We start from the raw sequence: 16,090 nt of genomic DNA, 5'->3' as shown, positions 1-16,090 counted from the left end.
TGTTTTGACTGCTGCTCCTATTCTCTTCTTCACATTGCTCTTCATCCAGACGGCTACCATCTTCCTCTTTTACCAGGATTGTTACGCTCATTCTCAGTCTTGGTCCTGATAGTTTTGTTTCTGGTGAGGTTCACAGTCCAGCACAGTAACTACCTTTTGAGGTAATTTGTTCTTTCAGCGACTTTTTTGTTTTGTTTTTGTTTGGGGGAAGGTTTTTGTTTTATATCGGTTTTCGGGTTTTTTTGAGGGGGGGTTATTTGTTTGTTTGCCATAGACCCACCCCTGTATCAGCTACTCTTTCAAGCACTGTTTATTGGGGATGAGTAGCTCAGAAGTTAAGAGCCCTAGACAACAAAACCTTGCTGTCTGCCGCTTTTTACCCCACACAGGTCTCAGGCAAAGGCTTCAATCTTTGGCTTCTAGAACAAGTATCCGTAAGAGGAGATGCTCATTTGATTAAAATTTATCAGTTCTGATATTTTCGAGAGGAAAGTATGAGAAAGTGACTCCTGGATTATTTCTCATCTCCTCTCATGCCCGGAGTTCCTGCTCCTGCCCTGCTTTCACTCCAAAGACATATGGTTGAAGGTTTGTGTCTACACGGGAGTAAGAGAAGGTGCTGTTTGTTCCAAGGTAATGGTGGGAATCTGGGTAGATTTCGCAACAGACTTACTGGACCGCTTCCTCATTGTAGGTGAAAGCCACCACCTCATCCACACATGTGCATCAATCCAAAAGAGCCCCCCATCAATACCAGGATGTCTTATCATTTTCCCCTCAATACTTTCACATTTCCCCTTTATAGCCCTTCTGCGGCTGACCTGGCAGAGGGAGCCAGCAGTCAAGCTAGTGACACATCTTAGTAGAAGCACAGCCTCTGGTCTAGACATCAATTACCATTTCATAGATGAAGAGATTGAGGTTTTAGAAGGTTGCGTTCATTCCTAGTCACAGAGCTATCAAGTAGAACAGCTGTAGGATAGCAATGTTCCAAAACTGACCGGCCTGGCTGACTCCTCAGCTTGCAGCTCAAATACCTTTCTACATCTCCTTTCTAAGAAACTCCTAGTCTATAAATAGGAATGGTAATTTTTTTCTACAGTGTAATTAAAAGAACAGCATCCAAGAAACTTGCTGAAAGTGATGATTATATTTTCAATAAATAGCCAATTGAATGCCAGAGCCATTAATGCATCAATGATTCTGTATTTTCAGATTTTCTCAACTCTAGTTGGTTCCGCCAAAACTGAAATCTGACTTTTCTCTCGTTCACAAACGAGCAAAATGGCAGGTGGTGGTGATGGTGATGACTTGTTTGTTCTTTTGACTGTTTGTTTCTAGAGTTTGGTCGTTGTTAATAATTTGAGTCCCATAAACCAATAGCATGGAGGCTAAATAGTTAATCATGCTTAGTGAGGATAGAGGGGCTGTACTTTTGAAATTCCTATATAGGGACAGTTAGGAAGTTCAAAATCATAAAAGTGCTCTCTGCAGTTCTCAGCTTCAGGGACTGAGATGGTATTAATATTTGAGAAATGTAATTTTCATCTTGGCTAGTTTCTTTTCCAAGTATAAAATGATAAAATAAAACAAAATAAAGAGAGTAGAAAAGAAATCTCTCTGTTTTTTAGGAAATCATATTCTTAGCCCTTTACCAAGACCCAAATGTAATTTTTATTTTGTAGACCAGAATCTGGAAAATAATGTAATGCTGCAGATGGTGAGAGAGGAGTAAGGCAAAGCAGAATTTTATAAGTAAGCGTGGCCAATACAGACCAGTTGTCAGCATAGCGGGACACACAGCTACTATCTGTGAAATGACTGAATCCTTGCCCAGGGATGGTCCCTTCTGCCTGTGTGGCCTCTGTGCTTTTTAGGGTGAAGATGGAAAATGCACATGGGAAACGTACAACTTTGAACGCAGTTGTAGACGAGTGCATGAATTTTTATTTTTTTAACTTCAAAAATTTACTGGGAGTTCTATCACATATATCCTTTCAAATAAATTCTCAGCGCTATTTTTTTCTCCATTGCATCATATATTTTACAAAATAATTCCAAATGGATTTAAAAACTCACCCTGCATTAAATGTATATTAAAAGCCTTAAGAACATACAGGAAAAGACATGCAAAGTTCAAGCTGACATAGGCCATCTTAACATAGAAAACTTTGACACCAAAACAAAGAGTTACAGACTTGCTGTATCAAAATTAAAAAGTTAGGGGGTGCCTAGGTGGCTCCGTCCATTAAGCCTCCAATTCTCGATGTTGGCTCAGGTTGTGATCTCAGGGGCCTGAGATGAAGCCATGCCACCGGCTCCACACTGGGCACGAACCTGCTTACGATTCCCTCTCTCGCTCTCCCTTAGCCCCCTTCGCCCCCCTCACCTGCTCGTGTGTGCTCTCTCTCTCTCACTCTTTCTCAAAAAAGAAAGAAAGGAAGATAAATAAAAATAAAAAGGTTGATTTGGGAATAGATACACCAAAAACAAAATTAAAAGATAAACAATCAGGGTGCCTCGGTGGGCAGTCTAAGCATCTGACTTTGGCTCAGGTCATAATCTCAGGGTCTTGGGATCAAGCCCAGCACTGGGCTCCCTGCTTAGCGGAGAGCCTGCTTCTTCCTCTGTCCCTCCCCCACCCCCCTGCTTGCGTTCTCTCTCACAAATAAACAAATAAAATATTAAAAAGAAAAAGAAAAAAAAGATTAACAATCAAAGGTGAGACAATGTTTGCAGGGCTCATGAAACACTTCCGAGATCTGACTAAGCTACTCCATAGTAGTGCGGCGTCGGCGCCATTTTGTGAGGACAAGTGACCTCCAGGGCCTTGAACTTGAAAAAGCTCCAGGGCCTTTTTAACTTGTAAACTTTGTTGACAGCAGCCCCTCCCAGGAGCACACGCCCTCAGCCAAAGCCAGCACAATCACAGTGAGTGGTAAGTTCTTGATCTGAATCTTCGGACTACCCTTGAGGTAAGTACTCCCCTTTGTGTCCCTTAGATAAGAACCCCCCATGAAGCTAATCAAAACCATGCTTTTTTATGTGAATTAACCCACGTGGCCCAGGAACCCCAAAGCACTCCACACACAAACCCTTACGGAGGCATGTGCCTAGGTCCTAGGCTCTCTGTGTCGGCACTTTTCCTTGACCTTCCAGTCTGGCCCCTTGAATCAGGCCGAGTCCCTCCTGCAGCTCGTGAGTAATGAACGCCTCTCTTTCACTTTCCCCGGCCTCTACTTAACACATGTGAACTTAACAAAGACACCACAAACAAAAAGTTTTAATACCGTTAGTACCAAAATCATGCATATAACAATAAAAATGGCAAATGGCTTATTAGAAAAATACTTATTAGATAAAAATAAAAAGATGGGAACACACAATTCACAGAAAAGGAAACACAGACAATGAGTTCTTCTGAAGAAGACACACAATGTCAGTAGGGACCTCAGTGAAAAAGAAAATGACAAGGAAATATCAGGGACATTCTGTCACTCTTCTAATGGTGTAGAGACGTGGGCATTACACAAGGTTACTAGTGTTTCAAATTTCTGTCAACCCTTAGAAAAGTCACATGGCCTTATCAATTAAAAATATTCAATGGTAATTAAAACCTTTGAGAGAAAAATCCTATCAACGAATATAATACCAAAGAAGAATACTCATACATTCGTTATTACATCCTTACATAAAATAAAACTAAATATCAATCTGTACAAAACTTTTCAGTAAATTATGATGTAACCACACAATAGAATATTATGTAGTTATGAAAATGCTGTGTTAGAAGAAATAGGTGGATCTGGAAATTATGCATGATAAATGTTTGGCTGATGTAAACAAGTTAGAGGCTCATAGGTAAAATACAAGGATATTTATGTCAAAGGGGAACAAATATTTATAGAAGCATAGAAAATAGTGTGAGGGAGACACCCAAACCCTTCAAAATTAAACCTCAGATCGATGGAATGGGGTTTGGTAGGGATCACTATATTTTGGCTTCTGAATTATTTGAATTTTGTAAGGGATTATAATATAGTTATTAGGAATAAAACTGTATGTCTATACACACACACACACGCACACACACATATATATATAAAACACAATTTAAAAAGAGGAAAAAGAGAGCATAAGGAAATCAACTTTAAGTCAAGCAGTAAGAGAGCAAAGGCAACGTGAGAAGTTCTCTCCATGCAGGCTAAGGGGTATTTGCCACAAGAGCCAGGCACAAACGAGAGAACTGAGCAGATGTCCACATCCGTCTTGCTCCTTAATACAGCCTTGTGATATTTTTAGGATGGCAGATTTGAAAATTCTGTTTGCTTCTTATCCAATATGGATATTAATGTTTTAGTGGTTAAGAATACTGTCCATTTCTTCAGTTAATGGTTTTCTATTCAATAAAATACTACTTTGACTATAATTTCTGCTAAATCTAGTATTAAATCTCATGATACTCTGGTCACTGTGAAATGGGCACTGCCACTATGCAGTCATTGTGTCTTCTTCTAATCTGAAAAGTCACCCTGTTGGGTGGGTAGGATCTTGAAGCCTGGTGTACAGATGAGACCCACACAGGGGCACCTGGATGGCTCAGTCAGTTAGGCATCTGCCTTTGGCTTGGGTCCTGATCTCAGGGTCCTGGGATCGAGTCCCACATCAGGCTTCTTGCTCAGCAGGGAGCCTGATTCTCCTGTCCCTCTGCCTGCCCCTGTGTCTGCTGCTCTGCCCACTTGTGCTCTCTCTCTCTCTATCAAATAAATAAATGAAATCTCTTTAAAAAAAACCAAAAACCGAGAAATACTAATTAAGAGAAATTATATAACTCATGTCTGGCCGCATAGTTTGTGTCAGAGAAGTTATGAATTGTGGGTCTCCTTGACCTCCGAGCCTGAGCTAGAAAGAACAATTTTTTTAGGTGGAATGATTTTAACCAGCATTTCCGGCCTTAACAGAAACATTGCCCTTCGTCGCACAGGAGACTAAACATGGTGTTATTTCAAGGCTTAGACGGGCAAGCTATGACTGGTACACTTGAGACCAACACCCAATGACAACAATCCTTTTCATAGGAAAGATAGAGAAGCCTCACAGAAGAGAACACACCAGAGAGGCGGCGCCTGGGTGGCACAGCAGTTAAGCATCTGCCTTCTGCTCAGGGAGTGATCCTGGCGTTATGGGATGGAGCCCCACATCAGGTTCCTCTGCTATGAGCCTGCTTCTTCCTCTCCCACTCCCCTGCTTGTGTTCCCTCTCTCACTGGCTGTCTCTATCTCTGTCGAATAAATAAATAAAATCTTTAAAAAAAAAAAAAAAACACACACCAGAGAGAAACCAGGCCAGAGAAAGACTAATTCTTTCCCATTACGATGTCTGTTACTTGGATTTACCCCAGGTCCTAGTAACAGACATGGTTTGGGTGAGGGGAACAGAAAGGAATAGAGCACACAAAATGTCACTGGGGTCATAAATATTACTGTTCCATCTCTTTATAGTATTTTAGTCTGGAAAAGGAAAAGAGCTCTCTCCTTTTACCTCAGACCACTATGCCATGGCCCCCAAGGGCTCCAGAGGCAGCAGTCCTGAGTAGAAACCCTCCTAGCAGAAGTCCTGGCACTTAGTAGAAATGCTGGCCCCAGGCTGACATAGCACAAGTGCTTAGGGTCCCGACTATGTGGCAGAAGCCACCAGGGGAGGCTCTGATCCCTTGTGGCCCCACTCGGTGCTGCTGAGATCCTACGTCCAAGCACAGTTGATATCCCCCAAGGAGACTTCTAGTAACTGACAGGGAAGGTTTTCTTCAGAGGCTCGAGTTAAGCAGGGATACGCAGGGGCCAGAGGCAAGGACATGGGGCTTATTTCAACATGGAGAAACAGGACAAAGGCTTTCTCTCTTTTCCTTTCCCCAGCCCAGATCCCTAGGCTTTTTGCTTTACTCATCTGGAAACCTGTCACTGCTGCCTTACTTCATTTTTTTTATTATTTTATTTTTTTTATGATGGTAGTGGTTCAATAACACGAGACCTATCACAGACACATGAGCAAATAGAGGGCTTATTTCAATACGATGAGAGGATCACTTATATCTCACATTCCTTTTGAACACATTCCTTGCATATTGACCCAACCAAGAGCATTAAAAGGCTGGTTTTTATCTCAATTTTCATAATTAACAAAAGAAAGACTGAAAAGAAAACAACCTTCCTAAGCAACATGGAAGAATTAACAGCTAACTGTAAAACTCCATCAGAAATCATCCCCATGGAACATACATTAGGTTGACGGAAGATAAACAGAAACCAACAAACATCTTAGAAATTCTGTATAACCACTTAATCGTCACGAATCAGCTTTAGAGAAGTACTACAGGAAAAAAATATCTTCCTCATATGGATCTAATGCTCTTCAACAGATTTTCAGGATTGAAATCTTTAGTGTTAAGACTGGCGAGTGGAGGGGCGCCTGGGTGGCTCTGTTGGTTAAGCGACTGCCTTGACTCAGGTCAAGATTCCAGGTTCCTGGGAACCAGCCCCTCATTGGGCTCTCTGCTCAGCAGGAAGCCTGCTTCTTCCTCTCCCTCTGCCCCTCCTCCAGCTTGTGTTCTCTCTCTTGCTCACTGTCTGCCTCTCAAATAAACAAAATCTCTTTTAAAAAAAGAAGAAGAAAAGACTGGAGAGTGGAGACATAATTCCATTGAAACACAGTAGGGAGACTAGCAGACAGCTTCCATTTGTCCTTTAAGCTACAATTTCTTTCATATAATTCTACCCCTATTCACATCCAGTAGGACTTTTATATCATCCTATTTCAACAAAGTTAGATGCTGTAATTTAGGAAGTATTTTCTCGAAAAATCTTATCACCCACAACATACTTAGCAGCAGGGAGCAATTGTGCAAACATTAGGCACCTCAAGTGTGTATCAGTCTGTCATTTTCTAGAAAAAAATTTTGGAGGAGAGGAGTTCATCAGTAAACACGTGAATATGAGTCTCTTTTATAAGCATTAAAATCTTCTTTGTTCTTAGCACAATAGTAGCTTCTGGGTGTTGAAGGACAGGAATGGATTTCATGTGAGCCTACGAGGAGCTCAAAGCTTATTTAAGAAAACAACATAACACGAAGAACAGCACATACAAGCTGATAAAAAGTATAAGATACAGACATGTTTAGATATTAAAGGGAAACAGAAAATAATTGTTAACAATCATATGAGTTTGGTCTTAAAAAGGTTTGAAGAAATGAACCAAGTGCCTGAAGAATTACAGCACTTCCTTCAATCTGGAGCTGCCATGACTTCTGGTATCAAGTAAAGCTGGAACCATACCAGGAAGGGGCATAGATGCCATGTCTTTATCCAGGCACTTGCCTCTGTGTGGTCCTGTCAGATCTTTGAACTGGTCAAACAGCCATTTTTCTTTTTTATAGAGTGGAAATCACATCAAATTTAAATAAATTTTCTGAGGTTCAAATTAGGTGATGGATGTAGAATTTTCTTATAAAAAGATAATTGTTTTACAAACCTGTGTTGCTATTATTATTATTGGACTCTAATATTACTAATAAAAATATTAAAAATAACATTACACTAAGATCTCTTCCTTTATTTTATTTTTAACTATTTTATTTTAATTTGCTTTTATCATCAACCTTCACTGTTTTCTCTTTACGGGTTCTTTTATTTTTAGTAATTTGGCAATATGTTCCTTCTACTAAATTATGTGTCTGGGGTGTGTGAATGATTATGTATTAGGGTTCTCCAGAGAAACAGAACCAACAGGATATATCCTATCTATATGTATATCTATGTCGATGTCTCCTATGTATGTACAGGTGTGTATACATTTGTGTGTACGCACATATGTGTATATAACGCATATTTATATATATTAAGGGAGAGATACGAAGAATTGGTTTCTGCAACTATGGGATTATCGGGGTAAAAAGTGCCATGGATCTGCAGTCTATAGGCTGGAGACTCAGGAAAACCAGTGGTGTGATTCAGTTTTGAGTCCAAAGACCTGAGAACCCGGGGAGCTGGTGGTGTAAATCCAGTCCAAGGCCAGGAACAGATGAGAAATTCCCCAGCTCAATCAGTGAGGCAGGAATAAGGGGCAAATTCCTTCTTCCTCAGACTTTGTGCTATTTAAGCCTTCCATTGAGGAAGGCAATTTACTTTACTGAGTCTGTGGATTCAAATGCTGATCTCATCCGGAAACAGACACACCTAGACATAATGTAACCACTTTGTGCTGTGCTCTGCTGAAGTTGACACAGAAAATGAGCCAGGACTGTGCACTCTAATATAACTTTTCTTCACTGAAAGTAGCAATTAAAATATTAGTTCAATAATTGCCTATCTACTAAAGATGGTCACTAATAGATGTTGGAACTAACAAATTGGAGTCATGACCCTGGACCTAAATTTTGCATGGAGTCCTGACTCCCGATTGTTTAGCAATTGGGTCCTGACCAGAGAATGACTTAAGGAGGAATTCTAGTAAGGGTGGCAGGACAGGGCTTTCTTGTGCAGGCATGAATGGCTTCACTTCCCTTTTCTAATGCACATCCCTGCAACTATTGTCATTTTAATTTTCTTTTAAAAATCTATAAGACCTCTACTCCTGTTAAGCTGGGGTCACCTTATCTAAAATGTTTGGACATGAGACCACAAAGGCTTGAAATGAAGTTGATTTAATTCCCTGTTCTTTCTAAATGTGGGGTTCATGGGTATGTGATACATAACTTCAGCTAATCAGCAAAAATATTTTTCATGTCCAAAATCTTAGTTAGCTGTAAAAACATAAATAATGAAATTTTTAATGAAGTATGATCTTCAGACTGCTATCTGAATATAATAGCTAATAAATTCACTTTGCTCAAAAAGTGTGGTCCACTCATGTCCATTTTTTCTGTCTTAAAATGAGAAAAAGAGAGGAATCAAATACCTTGCAAATAAAATAATCATCATTAGAGAAATAATTACTGAGTATTTCTCATACTGAGTAAATTTGTCCAGCTTTTAAAAAACAGAGGTACCTGTTTTTCATCAACAATGTTTTTTTATTGATTAAGAGAAGATGGATGTTTTTGGTGAGTTGGTCAGATGAGGAGCAGTGTGAAAGATAATGAGAAAGTGGTCACTCCATGGACAATTGTGACCTTTAGCTCAAGAAAAATTGCATTTTCTTGACCAAACAAATCCCACCTGTATTATTGCTCATGTACTCATCTAACTTATCTGGGAAAGCTTTTTGACGCCCTGTGCTAAATGTATTTGTTACCTGCACAACACAGTTACCCACAACCTAGCCTGGCAGATGATGAAAATATACATAGTGTTGAGTGGCTTTTAATGGTCATCAATCAATTAATCAATCCCCGAAATCCATTTTTGAATTTTATTTCCAATCAAGGAGGAATAATAAAAATATGCTTTGCTGTTCAAGCTGTTCCTTTTATTTATTGGTTTGTTTATTTTGTTATGTGTGCGTATATATGTGTGTGCGCGTGTGTGTGTCTGAAATTTGGGTGGAAGAGTGTGTCCAAAGTAGGAGATTGCATTTTAGTAATATCACAACTAATATACTGGTCCTCAGAAATAGTATAATATAGCTTGGACCCGAATCTAGTAAACAAAACAGCAAACATAATTGGCATAATTGATCTCTAAATCCTGTGGCAACAAAAGAATAGAGTCCTAAAAGAAATCCTTCTAATCCTGTACTCCATCACACTGTGGTGTGGACAATCCCTGAACATGAAGTACCAACAAGAAAACACAGACTCTAACTAGAATTCTGTTAAAATTCAGGCAGAAATACAGACACTTGATTATATTCCAAAAGTCCCATGAGGGCAAAGATCTGGTCTTCATCTGGTCTGGTTTTCATCACCCCTGAATTAAGTGCAGGGCCAGTCCCCCCCCCCCCAAAAAAAAAAACTTTAATAAATATTTTTTGAAAAGTGAATGAACAATTACACTTGGTTTAAACCCTCTAAACCAGGTCAAATGCGGAAAGGAGAATTTTTTAGAGTTCCAGAGTGTCTGACATATATTCACCAACAGTGCAAGCAGTAGATAAGCACATTGCTTTATTAATAAGTAACTGCCACTAGTGTGTGAAAATACTATGGCGTCATGGCGTCATGGCGTCGCGGTCTAACTACACCTGGTCGACAGCGCCCAGTCACTGCTGGTGTCGTGTTCTCACTTATCTTTTCACATTTATGCCAGTAAGAAATGATTTCTTGATGCCCGGGAGACTGCCTACCAGCATATCAGCTTCTTTTTTACTAAAACATCACTCTTCGCAGTGTCTTATCATTTGAGGACACCCTTCCGAGGTTTCCAAAGGGACGATAGTTTAATGTTTTAAATGATTCTATGTGACTATCTTTATGGCGCTACAGTATAATTATGAATCACAACTACAATGAATAATATTACATATAAAATTATACTTTGAAAGATAATGTATAAATAGCCCAAAACGAACATGATATGATTGAATAGTAGTACTCTACCTAGCTCCTAATCAAAGTTCTTCGCACTGAGAGATGCAAACCGTCTCTCATTACCAAACTGCACAGAACCACGCTGATTGCACAGGGAAAACACATTAGCTGCCCCAAAAGACTGGACAGCACAAACTTACTAGCATGTTCCCAGACCAAAGACGATCTCTTCACAGACTTCACGCTGAAGCCACACATAAATATTTAAGAGTACAGATTTGAAAATATCCCTGTCTTTATTGTTTAACCCATGTCCCCCAAAACAGAGGCTAATTAGAGTCCCCCTAATAAAGGCACTTTATTTTTTTTTAAGATTTATTAACTTGAGAAAGAGAGGGATGGAGGGAGAGAGAGCTTGAGGGGGAAGAGGGGCACAGGGAGAGAATCTCAAGCAGACTCCCACCGAGCACTGAGCCTGAGGTGGGACTGGATCTCAGGACCCTGAGATCGTGACCAGCGCTGAAACCAAGAGTCATCCACCCAGGAGCCCAAAGGCACTTTCAATTACATCTTGTTATCACCTCTTTACTCTTCATCCTTGTAGCTTTAGACTTTGATGGGCAGGAGGTGCTGGTGATCTTGCACAATCAGATTAGGACTGGAACGTGGAGCTGTTTGCTCCAGATTCCTTCTGATCCAAAGAATGAGATTGTCTTGGAAGAAGTACTCACGAAAGGTGATTTGTTCTAAAACATACTGCAAAGAAAAATCTGAGTCCGTGAAGTTACAAAAACAAACTTCCAACCAACCCTCCAGCTTATTAACCTAAAACATGATTTTATTTTCACTTGTACAAATGCTGTCACAAGTTAAGAGTAGAAGGTGAGAGAGAAAGCAGATGTCAGTTGATATCACTTGGAAGGTGATATATGTTGGAATGGAATCAGCATTGATGAACTCCCTGGGGGGGCAATACAATCCCTTTAAACATGGAAAACAATTCTTTATTCTTTCTCTATCCTTTTTATTCCTTCCAACTTTTGGACCACAGGAAAGAAAATGAATGATTGCAAACATTTATATATATACTGGTGATTCTCTAAATATCTCATAAAATAGAAAGTTGCTACATTTCCATTGGATTTCTCTGCTTCATCCTATCATATAAGGAAAGATAACCCATTCTCCTGTTGAAACTCTGACCCTGGTATGAGAGGGCTTTTGCATTGTTGGTTTCAATCATCGGGTCTCAGGGAACCTCCATCCGAGTATCCAACATCATGGAGACTTTTTCTTTTAAGGCCATTATCTTTACACTAATTTCTCTCGTACGGTTCTACTTCTGTGTTTTCAAATGCAAGGATAAATCTGTCAGTGCACATGCATGCAACACACATAAATGCCATCAACGTCCCAACAACAGTAAAGATTGGTCTGCAAGGGAGTTGTTATTAGCATCTTCCTTTCAACAGTGAAAGAACCGGGGCTCAGACTGAGCAACTTGCCTTTGGCACGCGGATGATGGTGACAGATCAGGAATTTAAATACATCACCTTCGGAAGTCTCTTCTCTTTCCACAGTCAATATGCTGCCTTTTACCGCCCCAGCCCAGTTTCCTTATACATGGTTATAAGAATTACATACGTCATTTTGAAAAGGCTTTTTAAACTTAAATAAGCATAAACTCATACAAATCTAAAAATTAGATAAAGCCAGATATTTAAGCTCATTGATTCTTCATGGGTTTTTAGAATGAATGATAATCCCCCCAAAAAATATTGTTGAATTTTCAATTTGTTAGTAATATTATTCCTGAAAAGTCGCTGCTTCTCTTTCTCATAACTATCCTATTAATTATATTATCACTCACTGTGTCTTTAGGTTCCAAAGGAAAAACAGAAGCAAGCTTTGGTTTTATAAGTGCTTGAAAGATCATTGTTTCCCACATGTCGCAAATATTGCTTTTTTAATTCTACATCTCCTTGGCTTTCTCTTCCACTCTCATCTACATGAAAGCTCCAGGTAATTTCTAAATAGATATCACTATCTATCTATGTAACATTTTTGATATGATAAAATTATGGATAAAAACAGATTAGCGATTGCTAGGACTCAGGGTTAGTGGGGCAAGAATGCAATTGATATAACTATGCAGGGGAGTTCTTCGCGGTGATTCAATAGTTCTGTATTTGATTGCAGATATCCATTCCCTCGTTCTGATGTTGTACTCTAATTACACATCATGTCAGCATTGGGGGAATTTGGGTGAAGGACTTTATTCAGTACTGTTTTTGCAACCTCCTGTGAATCTGTAATCATTTTAAAATAAAATATTTAAAAAATCATTATCCACCTTTTTGCCCTATGTACCCCCAAACTTTTTTTTTTTTTTAATGCATGAACTAGGAACAACTGATTTGGTATTTTTAAAAAATTCTAGAGATACATTCAGACTTGTGCACAGAGATATAGCTAGAAAAGGATTCATTATAGTTTTAGAAATATTAGAAACAGCTTGCCTACAACAATAGAAGGGTATTGCAATGACATTTCATTCCTTTTTAAAATTATTATATAAAAGGAAATTCTGCCCAGTGACTACAAAAATGCATATAAGTTCCCTTTCAGAGTTGGAATTATTATGTTTTTAATATTTTCATTTTGACACTTTCCTGATTTTCCATTGTTCTACTTTTTCATCATACAACTAATATGAGATAAAAGTTTATTAGAGACAGGGCATATGCTAACCTACTGGGAGAATGAAAAACAGCCCTGAAGACCCCTTGCTCACGTTTTCTTAAAGGAATGTTTATTGGTGTTTCCCAGTAAGTGGCCCTACACGAATGAGGCATCCATTTTCAGCCCTCATTAATAGTCTTCCTATACAGATAGAATGCAGCCATCAGAGAAAGAAACAACATCCAACCAAACAGAAAAACAGCTGATACCCTCACACAGAGCCCAGGTCCAGCGCACTCAGCCTAGAGAGCACGGACACTGGTGGTCTGCAGGTAAAGGTGAAGACTACTTTTGAGCGAGAGCATGACCTACACCCACGCCTACTAACATAGGCCCTCAGAGAAGCCATTGATATCCTACTCTATCCCAGGTGACCCAAGTAGGACTTGGGGGAAATGAAAGTATCTTCTTTTTCCTCTCTTTATTGCACAACAAGCTCTTTTTCCAAAACAGCAGAAAAAGCATGGATAAAACAATAGGCTAAATTGTTTTTAATATTTCCTATCAGTCAGAATTAGGAAGAGCCTTATCAGTGAAATTGTGTCAAATCCATATTTCAAAGATTCTAATATGATTAGAAAAGATAATGGAGTTCTTCACTTTAACCAGAGACAGTAGGATGAGAATACGATTGTTTACATGGAGTAACAGGTGCTTTCAGAACAGCACAGGTCAGGGGCCCCTGGGTGGCTCAGCCCTTAAGCGTCTGCCTGTGGTTCAGGTTGTGATCCGAGGATCCTGGGATCAAGCCCCGCATCTCTCTCTCCCACTCCCCTTGCTTGTGTTCTGTCTCTCTCTGTCAAATAAATAAATAAATAAATAATCTTAAAAACAGCACAGTTCATTGTGAGAAAGGTTAGTTTATACTTTAATCAGATGTGACTTCCCCTAAAATTTTTTCTACTTTAACAAATTGGGAAGAAAACCAATTGCAATTTTTATGCTAAAATAGCTAGTTTCCTAATGTCAAATGAAGGTATACGAAGAAAAATACATGTGAGGAGAATTCCAACCCTTGAATTTTGCATGAAATCATCTTAACATATAAAGAAAAAGAAAGTATATATGACGTATGCAAAGCCCTGATTCCTAAAAATAACACCTTTTATTTCCAGAGCCACAATATATATATATTTTTTTAATGGACAGAAACCAAGGCGTTAAAAGGAAAAGCATACAAAATTCTACAGTGAATGTTGCATCAGTAAATGTAACAATAGACTGGGGCTAAAGCCAGGAAATGAGGAAAATCTATTAGCAAATGTATTAATAAGAGGGATGTTTTTTAGTTACATTGTGAATGATAGTTTTGCTAATTTAAGTGTGTGTGAGAAAAGATTTACGATTGTATTTCTATTACAATATTGGCTTATAGAATTAAGTATTCTATGTTAATATTCAATGATAATATTAATGTATGACCATTTTAAGAAGTTAAAGATACATACAGGTCAAATATAGTGGAAATTTTGAACTCTTACATTTGATTACCTTTTTCACTATATGAGCATCAAAATATAGAAAAGCACACATCATATCAAATTAGATTACTGTTTACAAGGGTTTTAAAATTTTAGGAGGCAAATGCAGTTTAAAAAGATACCCTAGGGTAATTATATTTTGTTCATTCTTGTCTAATTTAAAGTCAGTGTGACCTTTTCAAAGGTGGTGACATTTCTAATATTCAGAGAAAGACTGAAGAAGTAAAATTTATCTAAAGCAAAAACTAAGCACATATGGCTGAAAATCCTTACATTTTCTTTCTTTCTTATTTATGTATGTATTTATTTATTTAATTATTTTGGAAGTGACCTGCTACATGAAACTGTTCTGTTATTGCAGTGAACCGATGCTCTGATGAGGGGGTACATGACATAGAAGAATATATGTCAAGGACACTCATGAATTGTGGGGTCAGCCTTGTGGTCACTGACATCCATACTATTTAATGAGGTGTGGAAGTGTACAACCATAAAAGCCAGCAGAAGGAGTAGCCACTGGAATGGGTGAAAACAAATGCCCCCAGCCCAATGGGCAATCTGAGAAGGAGAGCTTCCCATACTGAGACCCAGACAAAACCTTCAGATCAGGAAACTTCTGTGTGAGGACTGTCCTTGAAGTAAGTAATTGTAGAGGGTAGTATGTGTGTATCACTTTTTAACTTTGTCGTGTAGTTCACTGTATGGCGTACGTCTCCATCAATACCTGGCACTACCTGGACCCTCTCCTGGGTGAGTAATGATCTCTTTTTTCCACCATCTCATGCTGATATGTCAACAGCCTACCATACATACACATACACACAGTCTTACACATGCACTCACAATACACACTTGTTCTTTGCTTTTGCTCTAAGAATCTTGTAGGTTTTACAAAGCAAGAAAAAAAGTCATAAAATTTAATATCATTCCATACAGTCTTATCTAATATTCCAGCCTACGTTGAACTTTTGTTCTCTGAACACCATACCATTTGTTTATACCATTACATTCTGCACACCATCCAAGGGAGAGGGGAACTAGCAATGGTTGAGCATGTGGCAGAAATTGTGTCCCTCATATCTATGACATCTTAATATCCTCCAAATCTTGTGACATATTATTAGTTCCATTTTATGAGGATAAAGAAATTAAGTCCAGATATGATATGCCCAATGACTAAAGCCTTACATATGGTATGGGTGGTGGTCAGGTTAAATATCCCAGTGTTAATTAGTGATTTAGAATCATCTAGACAAAGCAAAGTGCTGACATAACAGTATAATATAATATGATACAATATGATATAATATAAATAATAAATATACAAAAGTAATAGAATATAATGTCTCGGCTTTCTCCTCCTATGTAAATAATTATCTTGAAAGCTGGTTTTGGAAAGTAATAC

The sequence above is a fragment of the Ailuropoda melanoleuca genome, chromosome 14 (genome assembly GCF_002007445.2).
Source record: "Ailuropoda melanoleuca isolate Jingjing chromosome 14, ASM200744v2, whole genome shotgun sequence".
Taxonomy (NCBI): Eukaryota; Metazoa; Chordata; class Mammalia; order Carnivora; family Ursidae; genus Ailuropoda; species Ailuropoda melanoleuca.
The sequence above is the reverse complement of the archived record's forward strand: the minus strand, read 5'-3'. Positions refer to the sequence as shown.